This window comes from Pezoporus occidentalis, unplaced genomic scaffold, assembly GCF_034315485.1.
Source record: "Pezoporus occidentalis ecotype Australia unplaced genomic scaffold, CSIRO_AGI_Poc_V1 ctg3, whole genome shotgun sequence".
Taxonomy (NCBI): domain Eukaryota; kingdom Metazoa; phylum Chordata; class Aves; order Psittaciformes; family Psittacidae; genus Pezoporus; species Pezoporus occidentalis.
The window spans coordinates 10,089,869-10,112,243 of record NW_026914940.1 but is presented as its reverse complement, the minus strand read 5'-3'; positions in this window follow the sequence as shown (position 1 = coordinate 10,112,243).

Sequence of the window (22,375 nt, the reverse complement as noted above, 5' to 3'; positions counted from 1 at the left end):
AAGCAGAGAAAAGATATGCGATGTCGATGATGAATCCAGTACTCCCTGTGAAAAACAGAGCTGTTAATTGTGCTGTCAGGGATTAGGGATACAGAAAATGCAGTTGGATTAAGGACTTCAGCCTTTCAACTGGGTGGGAGATGAAACTTAGCTGAAGCAAAACTTTGCTCTAAGAGGCTGAACAAAACAAGCCAAAGCTGATGACAATCCACATGCCTGCATGATAAACTTTTGACCAGCCTCAAGATGCCTCAGAAAGAAGAAAGGCCAAAAAGGACGAGCCCCATGGCTCCCCAGTGCAGGGGACAGTAAGAGCCAGCTGGCCAGCTTGTGCGAGAAATCACGTGCATGCCATGTGAGCATGAAGCATGCCCCTTTCCTGCTCCCTGTAAGAAATGTGTCCTTACACACATTGCTGCATGCAGCCTCCCTATCAAACGTAATGAATGCCAGGCTCCCGTCTCTGGGGTAATGGTGCTTCCCCACCACTTCAAAGTCCGTATTTCACTATTTTTTTTTCACTGTGATGTTGAAAGAGATGACTTTTCTCCTCTAAAAACCACAGCCACTGAGAAGTTAATGAAGGGCGCTGTTTTTGAAACTCCCTGGGGGCTGATCCTGCCTCTTCCAGCTTTGCTGTGACTTTTGCTTGGGAACCAAGCACTGGACTGGATCCTCGCTGCTGATTAAGACTCATAACCGCAAGCACAAGTGGCTGAGAAAGCGCGATGGGAGAGTCAGCACCTGATGTTGCGTTGGCACAAGAAGAAGACACCAGTCTCACCATAGGTTTGTGTGTGTCATTGCCCAGTGATGCAGGGCACCAGAACCTGGGCAACCCCATTCTTGGTTTGCATCTTACTCATAGGCAACCTTACCTGGGAAACCCTATACTTGTGTTGCATCTTGCTCATCTCCATAATGCTGCTGACAAATATCTGGGCTCTTATTGTGCCAAAGCAGTGAGACAGCCAGGTTTCACTGTCATACCAAGAGAGCAGAGGAGGATGGGGAGGAGTGGGAACCAGCTGAGAAAAGAGCCATGTTAAGTTGTCTTTTTTTTTCATTGAATGGTGAAGGAGTTTTAGGCCTGTTGAATGCTGTAATAAGCACATAAGAGAAACTGAATAAAAGAATGAAGAAAACACTAGTGGTCATTGACAAGTGGATGAGTTGCAGAAAGGTATCTTGTCTATGGTGGGAAAGGACTGCAAAGGGCTGTTAGCCCCAGGGAAGAGACATGCAGCAGTGCAGAGAACAGCCTGGTGTCGTCACCCTTGCCTGACTCCTCTGAGAGCCAAGGTTGCTGCCACCTCTTGCACCTCATTCAGGTGCTGGCTGCTGGAGGAGAAGGAGCCCTGGGGCCACAGGGAACTCGGTACCTCCCTTGTGTGTGTGTGTGGTCTCCCCTACATAAGCCTGGCCCCAAAGGCTTTTGTGGGAAAGGGCAGTCCCTGCTAGGACATGTTTCTCCTTCTTTATCAGTTGTTGTGGCTGTTGCTGGTTGCTTTATTGCGAGCAGATGCCTCTTGCTCAGCTTACTGACTGGAAATTGCATACAGCTGCGCTAGGGAAAAGTGAGCCTGAATTATTTTGCCTGCAAAGGCTATTTAAATGGAAAGCTTCAAACTCCCTTCATCTCTTACATAGCACTATTTAATTTATAACTGAGAGCCAAATTCAGAAAGCTTTTGAAACGTGCTTATGGTAGTGGTGAATTGAGATTTGGGCAAAACTGATTCTCCTTTAGTGTTGCTTTGCAGTTACATGCCTCACACGTACCAGACAATACGGGATTATTGAGCAACTGATGCTAGTGAGCTGCTGCTGTAAATGAAGTAATGTACTTCTTTTCATGAACTTCTTCAAATGCATCAGGTCTATTAACTACCTCCCTCAAGTCATATCACTATCATTGGAATAGCACTTTGAAAATATGTGACTGCAGAGAACGGTTTGCCATTAATTTAGGGAAAAGCATATAGCTACAGCCACAGTACAAACCTGATGCTTCACTTTTTAATAAGCTGAACTATTTAAGGGTTGAAGTATTCAAGCAGAGGAGAGTTTAACGTATCCAGAAGAACAGTTTCTTATGATGTGTTGGAAGACCTTGCTTATTGTTTGCTTAAGTTAAAGGTTCAAATAATAAAAAGTTTGGTGTAGGTACCACATTAGCACTTTAACCACATCTGTGGGTTTTGTTTTTCTTCTGTTATTTTTTAAAGTAAAAAGTGGATCATGATTTTGAGGGGGCAGTGGAGGAGACACTGCCCAACTTTTCATATATAATTAAAGTCTCTATGACAGGAGGCCCAGGAAATCAGTGGAAAGCAATAAATTCCTCCAGCGGGAAGTTCAGTGAATGTGAATTAGGTCTCTTCTCTGGAAGTGTAAAGGTTCATCCATGGGATGCATCTAGAGAGAGCAGCCTCCTTCAGTGGGCTCTGATGTTAGTCTGAAAATCCTACATTACCTTTTCTGTAAATAAGCTTTTAACCTACATCCTTCTTAACATTCTTCTTATTAACATGCAGTGTTCATACAAAGTGAAGCAATACAGACCCCGCTAGCTTGCAGTCTTTGGTTTTAATGGGGCTGTTTGATGAGGTTGGTGCAATTTAGCTCAGCACCTTCTGCTTAACAGAAGCAACAGTTACCTTAAGGCCGAGAACCTAATGGAAGCCATTTCACTTAAACTGCCCTTTCCTGGCCATTGTAGTAATTTCTGTAAGGTAATGTTCATGTTGAAGTGCTGCCCTCATTCAAACATGTGTAATTGTGCCAAGTTCTGCCTGTCCAGTGGAAAAGCTGGAAACAGAACATGAAGAAGTTGAACCACTTTTTCAAGAAAATGTTAATCTACTCTCTGTTGCAAAATCAGTTCTCCGCTCACATTTATATTCCAGACAACAGGTTAATGCATCACTGAAAAGTCAAAGGACGCAGTATTTCTAGTACTTATGAGAACTAGCAATATTACTGGTAAATAGGAAACCTTTGTGTTTAAGCTGTGATGTGCTTAGATGCATATAGAAACAGCCTTATGGGCCTTGGGAAAAATAGCAGAACATTAACATGAAGGTTAAATGCAAAGAAGTTGAGGAAAGTATTAACTTTTTCTTCTTCTTTAGAGTAGACTTAAACATTTCAAAGGAATTGTAACCTGTAGTTGGTAGATAAATCCTTTTCATCTTGTTGTTTATGAAAGGGCGAAGAATCCTTGTTGGAGTAGCCTGCCAAAATTACAAGGATTCAGTTTCTTGGCCAATACCTGCTTTGGGACTCCCTTTCTCCTTACCGGATGGGTCAGACTGATGTACTGCATGCGTTGAAACACGTCCAGTAGGAGCTGGAATAATGCTCTGCTCTGAATAGCTCATGGAAAATATTAGGATGGTTCATTGCTGAATATTTCACTAACATGCCTGTGCAGAGTAGTAAGCAAATATATTTAGTACATTAACCTGTTTCCTTAGAAAGCGCTGCTGCTTTACAGCATATGCTAGATTGTGGCTTGCTGCAAGTGTTTCAAAGAGTAGCACAGACCTTGACAAAATAAGCATAATTATAGCATATATAGAGTTCTTGGTTTTCAAATGCCATGCACTTGGAAACATATCTATTTCAATAGAGTATTTGCAGAAGGTCACAATATGAAGCTTCAGGAGTTTTCTAGGATGAAAAAAACAGCCTTTAGTTACGCCACAGCAACTCTGTTAGCATCACCTAGAGTTTTGTGGCTGTAATGCTTCCTGTCAGTATAACTGTGCAGTAAATGCAAGGGAAGATTCTGATATTTTGAACTTTTTGCCCCATGGACAATCGAATAACATCATGAAACTAGAGAAATTCAAACTGCTGTTCTAGAGAGGGAAAAAGAAACCAGCTCTAAACGGCTCAGAATTCTAGTGGAAGAAATGAGCACTGGGTTCACTTTGGGGAATTCCTCAGGTAGATGTTAAGGCAAGGCTCATGATGAGAGATTAGAAACCATAAAATTCTCTTCTTGGGGAAGCAGTAATGCCTGTTGGATAAAAATCCTGATGGTCCATCATCAGGACCACATACCCTGTGGCTCCTTCTGCGTGCTCTGTTCAGGTTAGCACTGGACCAAGAGTGAAGCTGTGGAGCCAGAGCTGCTACAGACTGCTTTTTTGAAGTAAACGGAATCATGGTTTTTGACTGTGGCACATTCGGAATGCTGGGACTCTGCAGAAGCAGGTTTATCTCAGTAGTCCTTTCCAGGACCAAGATGAGCTTCTGTTTCATTCTCTGCTCTCTTGTTAGTCAGTACAAATATTTCAAGAACCATCCCTCTAGTCTCTAATGTTTACTACCACACACTGAAATTCTAGGCATTTAGAAAGTACTCAGCTCACTTCAGCCAGAGCCAAGAACAGAAATTACTGGGAACATTTTTAGGATGTCTGACACCACTGGATTTCCATCTGGTTTTCTGTTTCAGTGCAATTCTACCATTACAGCAGGAGGCCAGAGCAGGGTGACAGGTCATCTGGAGAAGCCTGGTTTGACTGGGCTGTGGGAGAGATATTTTGTGTTGTCCTCATCTTACAGCATCCCATCTGAAAGCTGCTGGGTCTTTGAGCTGTGTATGGACTGAACACAAAGAACTCTGTGCACCCTTTCCCAGGTGGAAGGTGCATCATTCAAAGAGCAAAACTAGGGAGCCTCTTATCCCACAGGCAATATTATATTTTCTCACATCTCAGTATGTAGTGAGGCATAAACCTTGAGGCTTCCAGCACTAGCTAAGACCGGTTATCTCCCAAACCTGTCTGCCCTGGAGGCTGTGACTCCTCTCCACTTGGCTGAAGCATTCTAGGGAAAAAAATACGATTAAAATGAGTACAGTGATTTTTAAGCAAGCACCAAACCATTAGAGAGGTTTTAGGAAACCATTGTAAAGGAAGGCTGAATAACACTAGCATTCAAGAAATGGGAGGTGGGCAGGCTGCATTTTTAGCTCCAGCAAAACTAATTCAGCTGTAAGCAGTGTAGCAGTGCACAGGAGCTCAACATAGAATCATAGAATAGTTAGGATTGGAAAGGACCTTAAGATCATCTAGTTCCAACCCCTGTGCCATGGGCAGGGACACCTCACACTAAACCATATCACCCAAGGCCTCGTCCAACCTGGTCTTGAACACTGCCAGGGATGGAGCATTCACAGCTTCCTTGGGCAACCTATTCCATTGCCTCACCAACCTAACAGGAAAGAATTTCCTCCTTATATCAATAACAGAATAATAACATCAATAGCAGAAGAGCACCCCAGCATTATATGGTTAATAAGGCACTTGTCACACTTTCTGCACCTCGACTGCAGAAGGTAAGACAGAAGTATGTGTTTGTTTTTCAGCTTTGTGATCAGTACACTCATCCTTCCTGAAGCTACTGCTCAGCTCAAGTCCTTGTGTTTTTATATTCTTTAGATCTTATGACTGTGATCCTTGCACCACTTACCAGTTAAAATCCCTTGCCTTTAGATTTTTATTTTTAGGCTCACTGCATGAAGAAATGATCATGCTCTGAGTTGGTTTCCATTTAAGGAATTTATCTTCAAGGAATGGATGGGTGTTATAGGAAGGTTACATGGCAGATGGAGGAAGACCTGCGTCTCTGTTTTGACGTAATGGTAGATATATAAGGAATGTACCTCTAAAGCAGGGAATAGGATTGGAGCACAGCGGTTAAGATATTCACCGAGTATCAAGAGAGGGGCAGCATCACTTGGAGAGTGTCTGGAGGCTGACAGGGCCATCTGTGTTTTCCTTTGGTGAGAGGAAGGTGCAGTACATCATGTGCTTAACTTCTAGTAGGTCAGAATCATCCAAGAAGAAAAACAGAAGTGAGCCACTGCCCTTCTTTCCACGCACAGCCCAGGTAGTCTGCAGTCACCTACAGATCCTTTAGCTTTCCTAACCTGTGCTGCAAAATGTGCTTTCCTGAGGCAAGAAACACAGGCTTGAACCAGTTCAGAGTTTCTGTCAGCAGCAGCCTGCGCTATCAGTGCTGGGCAGGAAGATGGCAAGAGGCCAGGGTTGTATTGCATTCAGCTCTGCTCCCGATTGCAATGTCTTGAGTGAGTTCAAAGTTGGACAAAATGTCTTTGTATCTCTGAATATGAGCTTTTATCTACAGTCAATTATGTGCTTCTACACAAAGATGCCGCAAGTCTGGTGCTAGCAATCGTATCTGTTACTAGAAGAAATTACTGCCATGACAGAAAGATCCAGGTAAGTTTGTAAGGAGCTATCCCCAAACCCTGATCTGCTTGTGGTTGAAAGAGCAGAATTCATCAACAATAGGGAGAACTGATTATGAGCAAAACCCAAGAACTCTCTCTTTGATTATGCCCAGCTGAACATCTTTTGTGTCCACTGATGTCAATGTTCTTCCATGAATTCTGCTTCTGTACCTTTCATGAATGGTGTCAGGCCTCAAAGTCTGTTGTTTAAGTAGGCTATATAATTTAGAAAGGTGCCACTAGAGACATCTTGTGACAAGAAGGAATTATCAGCTCTCTGATGAGCTACTCCAGTATTTTCCCATTGATTTTTCCAATTAGGGTGATGATATGAATCTTTTCTTTTGCTCCGTCATAGTTAAAAATCCATCTGTTTCTGATCAAGAATTAATTTTCCTTTTCTAGCACTTTTTTAGAACAAACTGTTAGTTTTTTACTTTGTTCTGACACAGTTTCATGCAAACTTGAAAACGGATTTGACATAATCAGAATCATCAAAATGAGAAAGAAATTGGATCTTTTAAAATCTGTTGACAGAGGAGCTGGTTTGAACCATAAGTTCAACTATAAGTGCTGTATTTCTTTTTCTCTGCCAGGTCCTTAAATTCTTGAATGAAGAATGCAGGAATAGAACACCAAGATTTGCTTTTATATTAATGTGTAGTGAAAACTTTCTTCAACGTAAATCTCAGAATAAATGAATTCTGTTCTAAGCTTTGACTCAATGACTCAATTTTAATCTGGGAAGTATAATAGTGATCTAAAGATTGTAAACCAGCATGGAAAATAGCTCTCAGAAGAGCTCTGTTTACACCCTGATATATATTGCTTTTTCTTAGCTTTATCTCTTCAGCTGATTTCTTCCTCCTTCCAACTTTAATCTATTGCTCCAGAGGCTTTTCTTTTATTCTGAATTAAATATATGAGTCTGTTCAGTATGGCATGGATGGAGACCTCATGCTTGAACTCCAGCAAGTGATGCAGAGTCAGGGAACTCCTGCTGATGAAGTCTGTATACGGCATTACCTGGGGAATGAAGCCTGTTTGCTTTATGCTCGATTCCCACTGATGTCCAGAGGATGGTGCTACTTGTCTTGGTAAGAATTTCTTGTCTGAGTAAGAACTGCAGGAAATCTCTCTAGTATCATGGCATTGTCTCCTCACAATCGTCTGTTTGTCAAAGCCTGCCAGCACCCTCATTCCTTCCAGATGCGAAAAGTGAATTGCAGCAGATACTGACATGTATCTGTGCTGAATGGTTAAAGATGAGTTTTAGGAGTTTTGGTGGGAAATTTGCATTAGGAATAAAATTGAAATGAGGACATGCCATTGCAATGGATATTTTAACTCAATATACATTTCCTTCCTGCAGTCCAGGACCCTTATGAGAATGTGTTTTCTATAATATACTGCATCCCTTCTTGTGGCAAGGGACAGCATCATCTCAGGGCAGCCTGATTCAGATGCATCTTGTCTTGGCCACAGTGTGGTCTTGAAAGCTGCTACTTATGGCATAGTATGGCAATGTGAAAGCAACTAATAACACTTTATAGGAGTTTTGGGGAAAAATATTTTTTTCAATGGAAATAACGTTTCTTTCAAAAAAAAAACCAAAAACTTTATCTTGGTAAAAGCTAAAATTGTAACAGCTTTGACAACTTGTTTAGATTTTCCTTCACATTGGATGCAATCTGTAGAGTGAGGAAGCGAGAAAGCCAGCTTTGTCATCCCCTTGGAGTCTACTGGCAAGTGATGTCAAGGCAAAAACTGGAGAATATGAGTGTCCTGCCTCTCTCTAATCTTGGGACATCAGTTGTTGCTAAAGGTAAACAAAATCCATGACTAAAATCCATTTGGACACATGAGGCTCTTAAACTTTTGGTGTTTGCAGGGGACAGCGACTTTGGCCCAAATCTTTCTGTCTTCTCCAGCAGGCTTGTGAATGATCTGCTTTTGGAAATGTTGTAAAATGAAACAGATGGATATTTCAACACATCCACTGCCAGTGGGAAACACCTCCTTGCCAGGAACACCTTTATGAGAGGGAGCTTTTGGCTCATGGGGTTTACCTGAGAAGGATCCCCATGGCTGCTGAGCTGTGGCAGGGGAGCAGGAATGCAGGATGCCAGTGGCTCTTTCCTCCCTCCTGCCTGGCTGGAAAGCCTTGTGCTTCAGCAAGTTAACTTCAGACTCGGTAACCAAACTTAGGATCCTTTTGTGTTAACTTCTCTTAACTGGAAACCTGATGATTACATTTTGGATTCCTTTCTTTCCCTGTCATATCATTTTCCTGGAAATCTGTAGGAACCCCCAAGCTTTCCATGAGCTGCAATGAGATCAGGGTGGATGCAGTCATTACATCCCTTAACTCCTCCATCCCTGCTCGTTCCCTGAATGCAGTTTTCCTTTTTTCCTCTAATTTCATGAACATATGTAAATAATTAACTTACAAATTATACAAGCTTATCGCACTATATCCCAACAGATGGAGGAACACCATTAAGTTGATTTGTTCAGGCAGCCACATGCTAGTCGCAGGCCCAGAAAAAAACAAGGAAATGAGAAGTTACTGCTCTGGACTGTATGTAACTGATCTCATTGCTGCTATTGCCACGTGTGGCATTGCAGTCCATTTACTATAATCTTAACTCTGACCCACCCAGCCCTTTCAGCATACTCTTTCCCCTATCAAATAGCTGTTGTGAAAGTTTATTTCTACTGCAACAGGGTGATGTGGTTGCAGCATATATCTGAATCACGTGTAACCTAGCTGGTTCACATCACCCTAGAAATAGCACTGAGATACAGGCATTGGTCCAGTCTTCCTCTCAGTAGCTATTTTAAAAGCACTGTTTCAAGTATGGCTAGGGATTGTAGCTGGTCTGCCTGACATCTTGGCCTGGTGAACTCATACAAACCTTGCCCCTTAATGATAGTTGGTAGAAGTGAAACAAAGGTGTTTTAGTGATGAGAAATGCTCTAGCACTTGAGTATGAAGGGAAAAGGTTGTGTAAAATGTGGATGTCACTTAGGTTAGGAAGAGCTGCCAACTAGAATAGAAAAAAAATGTGTTTAATTTTTTCAAATCATCTTGCAAAGAGCAGCTCTTCCTAGAGCAGGAGATACTGAAACTTTGGGACTTTAATAAAGCAAACCCATTTGCAGTTGCATGTGATACAGGCAATGGCCAGATGAGAAGTGTGTGCTGTGCTGGGCACAGTTCTTATGGAGCGTTATCATTTCTCTTCATTTGCCAAGGGAGATAAGTGCATCACTCATGTAATCTAGTCAATCACATGTAAATTTGAAACCTGTCTCTCTTGCTTGATGGTGAATAGAAGAATAATGCGACACTTGGAAAGTGAGGAATTCCTGCTTTTTAGCAAAAGGACACTGTGTTACTGGTCATCCACTGGTTTTTTTTTTGACGGAAATTGGGCCAGGACATCACAGCAGTACTGTGCAGATACCCAGTGGTTTTTCACTTAATGACTTTGGTATCAGTTGCAAACGAGCCACAGCAGGTCACAGCTCAGGTGAATTAGCTGTGCCTGTTTGTGTGGGCTGCAAAAGGTACTTCTTACTGCAGCTAAGCTCTTCTTGGGTACCCAGAACACAAGTAAGTGCCAAGGGGAACAGTGCCCTTTGTCTTCACTGTGGTCCCTGAGCCAAACCTGAGGATCTTCTTATAACTGAGCAGTTCCACTGCTCTGCACTTGCACTGAGTGGTGTGATGCTTATTTTGTATAACGAGCTCTGTATCTTTGTACTGGGGGCAAAGCTGAATTTGTGAAGATATGTCTTACAGAAGAAATCTGTGCTTCTGTACTTAAGAATTTTCTGTTTTGAGGGTCTATTACTGGGACTGGCTTTTCTGCTCTCTGTTCCATGGTGGAGTGGTCCATGTAGTTGCACTCCCCCCAGAAGGCAGTGAGATGATGAGGGTCTGAAAGTACTTTCTGTGTGTACATATGGGCAGTATGTGCAGTCTATGGATGTTTTCTGACATGGGAAAGATGCTTATCAAAGTCTTTGCTTGGCTCTACATTACTGTGGCTAACTGAAAGTCAAACCAGTGGAGTGGTTTCACTGCTTTAGAGATACTTTATGTATTCATAAGCAGTCTTCGGTTGGGATTTTGAAGCTCTCCACAGTTTTAGCCTCTGGGCTACCTCTTTGGTCTCTCCAGGGTTTCTCCTAAGAATTTTCACCCTGAACAGCTGTAAGAAATACTTCTGCACTATTTACTTCTCTTCTTTTGCCCTTCACTTTGGGAGCCACATAAATCTTAAGCAAGTATTGCCAGGTGACTATCTGATACCTCCATTCTAATTCACCCAAAGATTTACTGTTTCCAGTACTTGCTTCTGCTTCCCTAATTCCACAGCTTTTGCACTCATTTGACATAGATTTTCTTACATCTCCTACAGACTACTTTTCCACTACTGAAGCTTTCCCATGGTAGTTTCTATTCCATGGCTGAATCTCTGCTTTGACATTCAAGGGCCATCTGGAGGGATACTGAAGTAGTGTTCACCCCGTCCTCCACTGCTGCCATCTCCCAGCTGTCCTATCTTCACAACTCCATCCCAACACACAGCACTGAAGGTGCATCCCTGAAACTTCACAAAATCCCCTTTTTCCCCCATGCTCCACATCTGGACAAAGAACTCTGGGTGTTTCTGGCTTAGCATCTCTCTGAGTCCTGTGCAACAGTACAAATGTGAGCCAGCAGAGCAGAGCACCCTACAGCCATGGGAGCCCTCCTCCCTGGCTGGGATGGGGGCTGCCCCATGGAGCCAGCCCTGCCTGCAGCAGTGATGCCCAGGTACATGTTTAATGCCAAATCAAATGTGAGTTTGGGCTTGGTCCATTTGGAGAGCAATAGCCTCAATTTAGCTTTAGGAGGAAAGGCTGTGTTATTTGCTGGTGATTAGGATGCTAAGTGTTGTGCTGAAATGCCACTGAAATACCAGTTGTTGTTGGGTATTTCTGCTCTGCCTTTGTCTGTCAGGATCATAATGAGGTGATTCACTGTGTCATCCCGTGCTGGACCATGCTCAGCCTTCCCTCTCAGTGAGACCTACCTTAGTGCCTCATTTGTGCAGTGCCATGTTTTTGCTGTTACTATTTGAGTTGCTCTGTCATTACTCTGTGCAACCGGGACAGTGACTTTATTGAGATGTATTCCAGGCAATATTTTCAATTTAAATATTTATGGGCTGGATTTTCAAATACTATCTGGGAGCACAAATCCTGCTGCATATCAATGTGATTCCCATTCCTAAGAACCCTGGGAAATGCAGCTCCACACATCAGTAATGACGAGAAACTGGCTATTGCTGTGGTGTGAGTAGATGGCAGGCTGAGCTCCCTGTAGAAACACCTTTAGCCCCAGCTAAGGCTGCATGCCTGTATGCTGTATTTAGCTGAGAATAAAGTAGATTTTTGAATTCTAAATTCTGAAGTTGTGAAGTAGCATTTAGAAAAGAGGGGAAAAAAAGTGTTATTATTCCTAGCTTTTATTTGGTAGAAAATCCTACAGCTTTTGAGGTTTTTTCCAAAGCTTTCTTTTTAGTGCAAGATACTACTACTTTTTCAAGCCTTTAAGCTTTCTTTTCAAATGGTCTCATGATTGCTATTCTAACTATGAAGAGGAGTACTTGCAAATAATAAAAAAGAAGCATGAGTGATGGGATGGTTGCTCACAGTGTCTGCATCCACAGCAGAAGGCTGGAAAATGAGAGGAGAGAGAAAGGAAAAAAATGTTTTTCCTGTCTGACTGTTTAAATGATAAAATGTCCATTAATAGGCTCATATTATAGAATTATAATTCTAACCTTTTCAAAGGGTTTCCATCATTGTGGATCTTGCAGCTGGTGCAATTACAATATGTCATAAACATGTTGCTGGAGAGTTTGATTTAATTATAGGAGGACTTTTTGTAAGGTTAGTGCTGTGGTGTAGGACTTATATTCTTCAGGCATTCACTCTAATTACAGTTTTGGTTTTGATGCTGGGCCTGGCTGATCTTCGCGTCTAATGTGGAGTCACTCCTGTGCTGCTTCAGTGTTAGAGAGATAATGAATTTAGGAAATAGAGTCATTGGAAATAATGAATCGAGGAGCCAATTTTATCTGTGGGTCAGCTGCTTGCTCACATTTTGGTGTGCTTTTTGTACTCCTCTGTGTGGTCATAAAATGGGAATGCTGGGCTGGAGGTGGGAGTATCACATTGTAGAGGTGTCATACGTGTAGTAAGGCTGTTTTAAATGTTTCAATCGGTTGGGCTCCTGGCACTTCCCTTGGGAGACTCTTCCAGTCTTTCTCTAAAGAAAGCAGCATTAGAATTTCTTCTCCAGTAGTCTGCAAATTTTTTCCTTTGCTAACATAGAGAAGGGTGCTATAGGAGAGGGCCTGTAATGGCAGGGGAAAAAAAGAGCCAAATGAGGAAGGGGGAATAAAAAGAGCATGAAGGAAGAGGTATTGATAACTGTCTAGACATCTAACACTGGTGAAATTAAACATTTAATATTTGTTTCTTGCTCCCTCTACTTTTCATAGCAGCAAGAAGGAAGATGTTCTTCCATTAAAAAAAGGAAATTAAAACTAGACGAATGCTCTTTTCTGGTGCTGAAGAACTCTGGAGTGTGAGGGTGGAAAAAGGAAATAGGTTAATATCCAGGGCTGGCAGTTTTGAACATACTGAAAGAGCTGCGGTGCTGAGCTCTCCTTAAGCCCAGGAAGAGTGTAGAGACAAGCTACATAAGCTCTTTTTCAAAATCCTCTCCTTAAAGAGCATCTTAAAGCAGAGGTGGAAAGCAGAAGGCAGACAGAGTGGTGCAGATATCCAGGTAGTGATTAGTTCTGAGGCTGGCAGAAGTAATGATCAATTATTTGTTCTGTAGCTTTTACCACTACTGGCACGTTTATGCCAGGGCCCCACTGGGCAAGCACACAAGGAAAATAAAGTCTCAAGGAGCTTGCTTAAATATTTTATTCATTACATTAATTTTTGCCTATTGAGGTTTTTTTCTCCCTTGGGGATGGAGTCCTTAAGATATGGTTCAAAGGACTGTGTGGGACTTAGCCAAGAAGCTGTCCTTGAAATTAATGACAGAGTGGACTAAACCCCATGTACCATTTGGAAATCAGCCACTGACAGATAGGTTTTCCCCATGGTAAAAAACCTTTTCCTTCCTAATGATTGAATTGGCCTTTTGGGTTTACCCTAAAGGGTAAACATACCCCACAGTGCTATTCAGTACTACATGCGTATGGCAGGCAGGAGGGAGAAGGAAGCAGCTTCTATGAAATATGAAGTACTATGGCCTTTGATAGCAAATGAAGCTGTGAGCAGAGTTTGGGGCATAGACGCTGGTCCAGTTCTTTGAGTTTAGACACATCAGTGTGAAAGCTTAGGTTTCAGAGTAGTGCTGGGATTGAATAGCAGCTCAGGAGTGGGAGCTGCTCTCTTTCTATTCAGGGAGTGTAGAAAACTTCAGAAATGTTTAAAAGGTCAACCAGGAGAATGGCTATTTGAAAACAATATCAATTTAAAGTCCTGGTGATGCTGTGGTTTCACACTGCTTTTGCTGGCATGCCAAGAACAGCTGTGTTTGGTAACTCCCCACAAGATGGCTTTGGAATTCAAGTAGTGTGGGTTTGTAGTGTCAGCCTTCCTGCATGTCTCAAGGATGTGGCTGCTTTAGGTGGGATTGTGGGGAATACAAGAGCTGCTGGGGGAGCTGGGGATCTACGGGGTTAGTCAGGAGAAGGGGAGGAGGAAGTGGGAGTGCTCTTGGATGTGCCTGCTAACTCCCATGGCACTGCTTTGGTGGATGTTTCTTATCTCAAACCAAACCTCACTGCCAGCTGATGAAATGTCTATCGGGATGCATTTGTACTGATTTGCACATTGCTCAGGAAAGCCTTGTGGATGTTGAGATGTATCCTGATGCCATTTTGCCCTTGTACTAAGCAGCATATGTTGTCACCTGCTACAGAAATGATGGGCTCCTGCTTTTTCTCCAACATACTGGCTTTCACCACAGAAGGAAGTCATCTTATGTAGGTATACAATATCTTTGTCTGGATAAATATGAGGCCACCCTTTCTTACTGTTAGAGCCCTGCTTTGTACCTCTCTTCTGTTAAACTGCCACAGGTGTTGGGATCTCTTAAAAGCTACATCTCTGTACATGGAGATTAGACAAATGGACATGACCAACTCAGATCTTCCTGGCTCTGACAGTCTGGACCAGACCAAATCTGTTAGCAGCTAGTCTGATGATTTTTTTTTCTGCAGCTAACATTTGCCTTTTTGCTTGTCTTTGCAGGGTAGAAACATCCATTGAGCCTTACTGGTGTAAATCTTTTCTTATCCAGTGCATGTTTCCCAGGGTATCCTGGTGAGTCAGACTTCTTTCAGGATAGAGCTGTGTTTGCAAAACTTCACACATGGTTCTGTGCAGCAGGATATCATGCTTCAGTACTTTATAGTAGAGTATCATTCTGCAGTGAACACACACAGGCTGACTCACAGTATTAACAATATCAGTGGTTTCTTTTTGATCAGCCAGACCAAACGCCACCTTCAGAACCAGCCCCGTGCAGAGAAGGCAAAGCACAGGGCCGAATGTTCACTTTCTTTAGTGATTAGCTCCATTCTTTTTCCACTGCAGACAAACAGCATCCCCGCTGTTCTCTGACTCAAACCAATATATCCCCATAGCATGTGGCATGCTAAAATTAACCCTTGGGTAACAAAGAGACAGGAAACAAAGGGCTGTTTGTTAAACAAAAATCTGGTTATGCAGGATCATACACCCAGACGTGGCAAAATAAGTTCCTGTATTTATCAGTGGTTGTGTAATCCTGCTTTGAAGCGACGGCAATGAACCTGTACAGATGAATGCATTCTTGGGTAAAAAATAAAAAGATTCATCTTTGAAAGAGATGATTTTGCGATCAGGACAGAAGGCAAAAACAGAGTTCAGCACATGAAAGTCACTGTAATTCCTTTCAAAGTTTTGGTTACTTCTGCACCCACTGCAAATCCAGCTCAGAGTGCTTTAAAGCACTGTCCCAGTTTGAAGAAAGTGATTCTTTAAGACCAAGCCTGGCTTTCTTCATTTTCTTTATGCTGGAAACAGTTGTGTGAGCTTGAATATATTTAGATATTGCCTCATATATGGACTCCTTAGCTGCAAGCTGAAGGGAGGTTGTTTTAATGCCTTTCCCCTGTTAAGGTGCTGGCAGAGCATCGCAGAGCAGTAGGACCAGCAGAATTGACCCTCCCTGCCTTCCTTTTTGCCTCAAGCTGAAAAGTCCTGTTGTGTTACATTTCATACACAAGTAAGAGCTTGAAGTGCAGTTGCTGAGCACACTGTTAAGAAAGTTTCTCTTTCCCCATGTTTTTTATTTGCCTGTGCCTTATTCTGCTCCTGAGGCCTGCTTTTTTAAATCCAACTGCTTTTTTGGCTTGAAGGAATCCCCATTTTTCTGGGAAAGGATCCATCTTTCTGAATCTGCCTGTTGGCAGGTTATGTCTTCTGCACATTGCATTAGTCTAGGTGTCCTTTGAGTGTTCAGATCTCCTGGAGGGTTACATGGGTATAATCATAGGCATGAAGATAAGCCCTATCTTGGAAAAGCAGCAGCAAATTGCATGTTGCTATTTTGTGCTGGAAAACTGAAAGAAAGGGATGGATTAAGCATACATAACTTTGCCATGAAGGACTAAGTGACCTCTTAAAGTCCTTTCCATCACTGTTTTCACTTACTCTGTGATAAACACATGCTGTGACACCTTACATGTATATTTTACCTCTATGTCCTTCTGTAAGGCCTTTTGTTCAAGGTTTCTCTCTTGCCTATGTTTTCTTGAGCACAGACTCTCTGTAGGGGAATAAAGGGAAGAAAGCCAGTTCAAGCCAGTCCTGCACGTCAGAACTGTCCTCTCCCCTCACTCACTGATTGAATTTGAAATGGCTGGTGAGAAAAGGCTGAAGATATTAGATTAGGGTGTCTCACACATCAGTGAGCTGCCTTGATCCGAAAGGGAGTGAAAAGGCAGAGGAACCTGCATTCAGGTTCAGATCCTGATATGGAAGTATCATTTTGGTGTTTCACAGGTCACACCACAGAAAACTCTGAAAAATTAGTTAACCAACTGGATAAGCTTTCTTCATTGTGAAGGAACCTCTAAGCATGAGTTTTGGAGAGGTGTGCTGTGAGCCCTGGGAAAATGCTCAGTAAGTTAAATATTGACACCTCTATTCACTGCTTGACTCGACTTACGCTGTGCAGTGCTTAGTGATGTGGAAAGTTAGGACCTGCTGTGCTTGGTGCTGTATAGGGCAAGGAATGTTTAAAATTGCCCTTGTAAAGGTCTTTAAATTATAATGCATGAGCAAATGAGCAAATGTGCCTGTAGTTTTTGAAACAAGGAGCTTTGTGATGAGGGAATAAAGGAGAAGCAAGGAGGTGGTGGTGGTCTCTAATTTCCTCCGTTATTCCACACCTGGTCACTTAACTTTGTTTTATTCCTTTAGGCTTCAGTACCTAGGGGAACATCATCTTCTGTCAGCAATTGAATTTGCCATGGAGTAATTAATCCCAAGATTAAAAGCCATTTGGGAGTGGGTCAGAGATAGTAAGTCAGATGCAATATGTGAATTTAAAGTCTGTGGTAGTATGTGATAAAGCCTCCTGGCTGAGGCACATCAGAAGAAACAAAGGTAGGAGGTTAGAAACTGGCGTTTCTCCCATGCTAAGAGACTAGCTAACAAGTCTCAGGTGGTCACAGCAGGAGCATGGTGAGAACATGATTATGATGGGCTGTGTGATAGCTTCTGTGCGCTTCCTCTTTCACCTGCTTGTTTTTCCCAGCAGTTCTTAAAATACTTTACATGGCTTTCTGTTTTGTGCAGATAGAGTGCAAACAGGGAATTATGAGAGTGCAAAGTCTATTGTGATTGCTTGACATGGCTTTACCCTCCTACTGTCCTTTTACTTTCAGCTTGGTCTAATAACGCTGGAGGATGCTGGCCTTGCTGCAAGAATCCTTTCGCACTGCACAGACATATTGAGGTGACTCAGGAGGGTAATCAGTGAAGATCATTGACTTGAGAGTGCTCCCATCAAATTGCAAACACTCCAAACTACTGACTTGCTTCTGCTCAGGAGAGAAAAAGGCGTTTTTCATGTGAGAAATGACCTGGCAACTAAACCCCTATTAGAAGGCACTTGTTGCCCATTGGAGCTGGTCATCTGGGAAAGAGGGCTGTGACCCTGCATTGGGCAGAAACTTTCCTGGTTGCTCTGTTGGATATTCCAAGATAGGAGGGAGAAATCTCCTTCAACAGCACATACAGAAGCATGAAATGGAGGACAGAAGTATTATCTTAAATGCAAATGGATCCTCAAGAGCTTTACAGTGCAGAAGTCTCGCAGTACTTGTTCAGCCAAGGAGAGTGCAACAGTGTGCTCAGAATCCCTGCACAAAGTCTCCTGGTTTTCTTACAGACTGTGTCCTGCAATCTTCCTCATAACACTGACCCCATTGTCTTGCAATCTCTTGTTATGTGTTTTTGGGTGGAGAAAGGAGGTGCTTCTGGAGAGATCTTACATCCCCAGATTGGTGTGAAGTTGGAAGTGTGTTAAATTGCAGAGGAGCAATTGAGGGGGAGAGGCAGCTGGACCACAGATCCCAGTTTGAATTGAAGGTTTCTCATCTAGATGCGGTGAACCGATGGCAGGAGGGAGAAGGCTTTATCTGCAGCACCAGCTTTCTGCGTCGCATCTCAGTTGCCCATGCTGTGGATTGTCTGTACCACAGAGGGAGAGCCTGGCAGGGCTACTCAACTGAAGTGCAGCGCTTCACCAATCCAGAAATGCTGCTGTTTTGCCTGTTTCAGCTTCCAACACATCAACAAGGCTAATATACAAATCCTTCTGGATCCAGTCCAGGTCTCTCTGCATTGCATTTCTAGAACAGGAGTGTAGCCAGGACCTCTCTGCATTTAATGCTGATTTTATCTGGGTTTTATCATCACTAGCTGTGCAGGATCTGAGGTGATTTACCCCAGAAGCTGTGCCTCCGCACCTGCTCCCAGTGCTTGGCTTGGAGAATCTCTTGGCTGGTGTCTGCTGCTGCTGAAGGCAAGAAGTGAGCTTTTGGGTTGTCCTGCACCAGACTCCATACTGTAACCACTCAGCTGCAACCAGCAGGACCAAGTGAAGTGGCAAAGCCTGGCAAAACCTGTCCTTTGTGGGGACCTTACTAGGTTTACAAACTTATTGTAAAATACCCAAGAGATTTTGCACTATCTGGGATGCTTCAGCCCACTTCATGACCATGAATTACAAAATGATGTTCTGTTTTAATTGCAACACCAGCTTAGCTCAGTCAACCCAGACCCAAATCGAGCTCCTTAAAAGGGACTAGGATATGAAGCAGCCACAGTTTCCACTGCCTGGGTTTGTGGCTGACCTGCACTTCTGAAAATGAGGCCAGTTTGAGCTAAAAAAAAAAAGCAACCAAACCTTCAGCAAGTTTTTATATATCTTCACGTTAATCTCTCTCCACTCAATTTCTTCAGAAGCTAATGAGGTCAGTATCCTGAAGGAGTGTTGTGATGCTTCATTGTGGTAATCATTAAATAGAAAATACTAGAGAAATGGCCAGTCTTATTTCTTCTAGAAGAGAGAAAGAGGAAGGGAAATTGCAGTATAACTGTGTCTGGACAAGGGTGAGAAACAAACATTCGATGTGCAGTGATTGAGCTGTCTGCAATATACATATAAAATGCTTATTAGAAATACATTTCAAAAGACCTCTCATCTGAATTGCTTCACAATATAAAGAACTTGATAAGTTGTTAAAGAAATAACAGATATTCTGCACAGGCTTTTCTAATTATGCCTAACTGTAAGTTTTAACTGAGCAAGGAGCTCCATCTGCTTCAACAATACGATTTATGATACAGTAGCTTGGAATCCTCTGAGTGCTCCAGAACCGTGAAATGCAGTAGCATATGTAAATACTTCCTAATTATGCACAGCAATGGGAATTCACAGATGGGTAACACCACCATCTACCAAAGACCTGCTACCTATAAATCCTCCTTGAAACAGTCTTGTATTACAGTGGATTCTGGTAGTTTTTTGGGGTGGATTGTTAAGATTCCATTATCTAAATTGAGTTTCAGGCATGGGTGGACTCAGGCTTGCTTTTATAGGAAGATGTATTGCAGACTATGGCATGAAGTACTGAAGTGCGCTGCAGAGTGTGGCTGCTTCCCTATTGCTTCAAAAGCAATGTTTGCTTTGTGGTGATGGAAAAAGGAATTTACGCAAATGCAATAGTGCTGTGCTCAGACAAAGAAGCCAGCTCAATGGGCCCATTTCTATCTCCTGTAATAAGATGAAATACAAATGAATTTTGCACTCAGTTGCATGTCAGATATTCATGAGATAATTAAGGTGAGTTCAGAAGTTGGTTAATATCAGTGAGTGTGGGCAGCCAATTCATCCTGTAGTGAAAAGGAAATAGCAGAACTGGAATTCAGAAGGAAAACCCTTCTGAATTAAAGCCATCTCAGCAACCTCAGCTTCAGAGACCATTATCATTTAGTCTGACTATCATTTTAGTAATGTCGCTGTAAAAGTATAGTTGAATGTAAAGCATTTAAATTGTTAAAAATCTAGAAATCTGAAAGGATTCAGAGAATCCTGGACTGTAGCAGAGTCCATGAAAGGTCAGTGTTATTTTTCAGCAGCAACACAGCAGTGACTATATGTGCAGACCACCTTGTTACTTCCTGTTTTTTAAAGAGATGACCCTGTTGATTAAGTGACAAGGACGTAAACTCCATTCCCCTACTCACCCTCCCTCTGCTCCTGCCTTTTATCTTTTAAAGAATAAGGGATGAGTTTAGGATGTCAGTGATCTATGAATATAGAAGATATTCCTATATATCTCCTATATAGGTATAGAAGATACTTACATAGGTATCTTTCCATTCCAAAATTAACTACCAATGGAGGAATTTTTACTCCTAAGTGCAGTAAGCAAGCTTTGGCGTGGTGGTATGACATAACCAGCATTTGCAGTGGACTTGCCAGAGGATGTGTGGTCATCTTGGAGTATTTTAGGAATAGGCCTACATAATGAGGATCTTGATCCACCAACTGAGAGGAAGGTATCTTCAAAACTGCCTTGCAATCCCCTTGGTGACAGTAGCAAGCACAATCAGTTCTCATTCTTAAGCCCTGAGGATGTGATCAAGACAAACTAACAGAACCACAAGCACAACCACACAGGTACAAGTCCTGTCTCCTTACTCGGTCATTGGCTGGTAACAAATGTTTAAAGCAAGTATAGAAACAAAACAACTGTATTGAAGGTGATCCTGCCTCCACGTCATTTGTGTTTGGTGGATTTTCTCTGAATTTGAACTTGATTATAAACCACCATATCCTGCGGTAATGAGTTGTATAATCTAATTATTGCTTTGTGTGTGTTTCTCAGGGGTGAGCAACTTCTTTTCATCTATTCTCAGCTTATCACCTGGTAGCTTCTTTAATTGATTCTAGATTTTATAAAGTGACAAACAATGGGTAGTCATGCCTTGCTTTTCCTCCTCACACCAGCTGTGATGGTATAAAAATGTATTCTGTTTTCTTCCCAGTTGTTTGTTTCTTAAGTTGAGGAATTTGAGTCTAATTGAGTTTTGCATGGAGCTGCATACTGAGAGTAAATCAGATTCTGTGACTGCTGAGTGGAAGCCATCAGGCCATTCACTTAATTTGGCCTCTCAAAATGGGCAGGAAATTCAGTGATGTCAACTACTGCTACCCCATGCAGAACTCAGGTTATTTCAAATTGTGTTTATAGCTTTTTAATTAGGACAGCTTGTATTTTCAGGAATGAATTAGCCTGTTCATATGCTGGTGCAGTGCCCTGACTCTCACCAAGGACAAACCAGCCCTGACCCAGCCTGGAACATGGACTGAATCAGCTTGTCTCCAAAACTTCCAGTAGCAATAGGGACTATCAAAATATAAATAAGAATGTTTATGCAGTCCTAATATATCTTTTCCAGAGGTTCCTAAGTATAGGAATCCCCATAGTATTCAGGGGCTGCATTGTAGTGTCTATGTTTTAGTATCTTGGAAGTTACTGTTAGATGTAAGTAAAAGAAGGATAAATGTGACATCTCAATGCCAGACAGCAAATCAATAGTGTAAGAAGGAAAAGTTCTATATTTTAGCTAGTGTCTTCCATTCAGGGGGATTTACTTCTGGTTCTCAAATTTGTTATTTTCCTGAAATGAGAAGTGATCGTTTTGGTATTTCATTGTTGGATAAAAAATGACCTTTGCTTTACAAAGTTAGCACAACAAGACCAGGCAGAAAACAGCCATACCTGAAGTAATTTCACTGCAACAGGGCAAGATAAAATGGAGCAACCTTTTTAGCATTACCTTGGTTGTTTCTTTTTCTTTTCAATTGATAGTCTCAGATATTTGTTTCTTTTCGTGGCTGTTATTAAACACAGCAGAGCAAACCCTCTATGGAGATCAGATTTTGTTAAAGGCAATTTGCCTGTGGCCATTTAACAGAAGACTTTTGCTTGGCTTTTACTTGCTAAATATACTCGTTTTTTTCTCTCTCTTATCTGCTAGAGGTGACATTGTAAGCAACCAGTTTCTTCTTGAAGTTCAATTATGAAACGCAAAACGTTTGATTTATGTTAATAAATTATCAAAGATTAACTCTATCTTGAAATGTTCTGAGGAATTCAAGTGTGGTGGGAGGCACCTGAAATTAACCCATGTCAGGAGGCTTGCTTTGCCCTGGCTCTTCTTATATACAGAGGCCCAAATTGCCAGCTGCTGCAGATGAATTTCAACAGTTCGTTTCAGTTGTGTTCTGGAGGGATCTGTGTCTCTGCATTGACTAGATAAGTTGCCTAGAAAGAGTAATCACATCTCTCTAAATACCCAAACAAGTCTGAGTGCCTCCGGTCCCTGGTTGACTCCAGGGATGGGTAGATTTTTTTTCCCTGAGCAGGCTGGTAATGAACACTCAGTTCATCA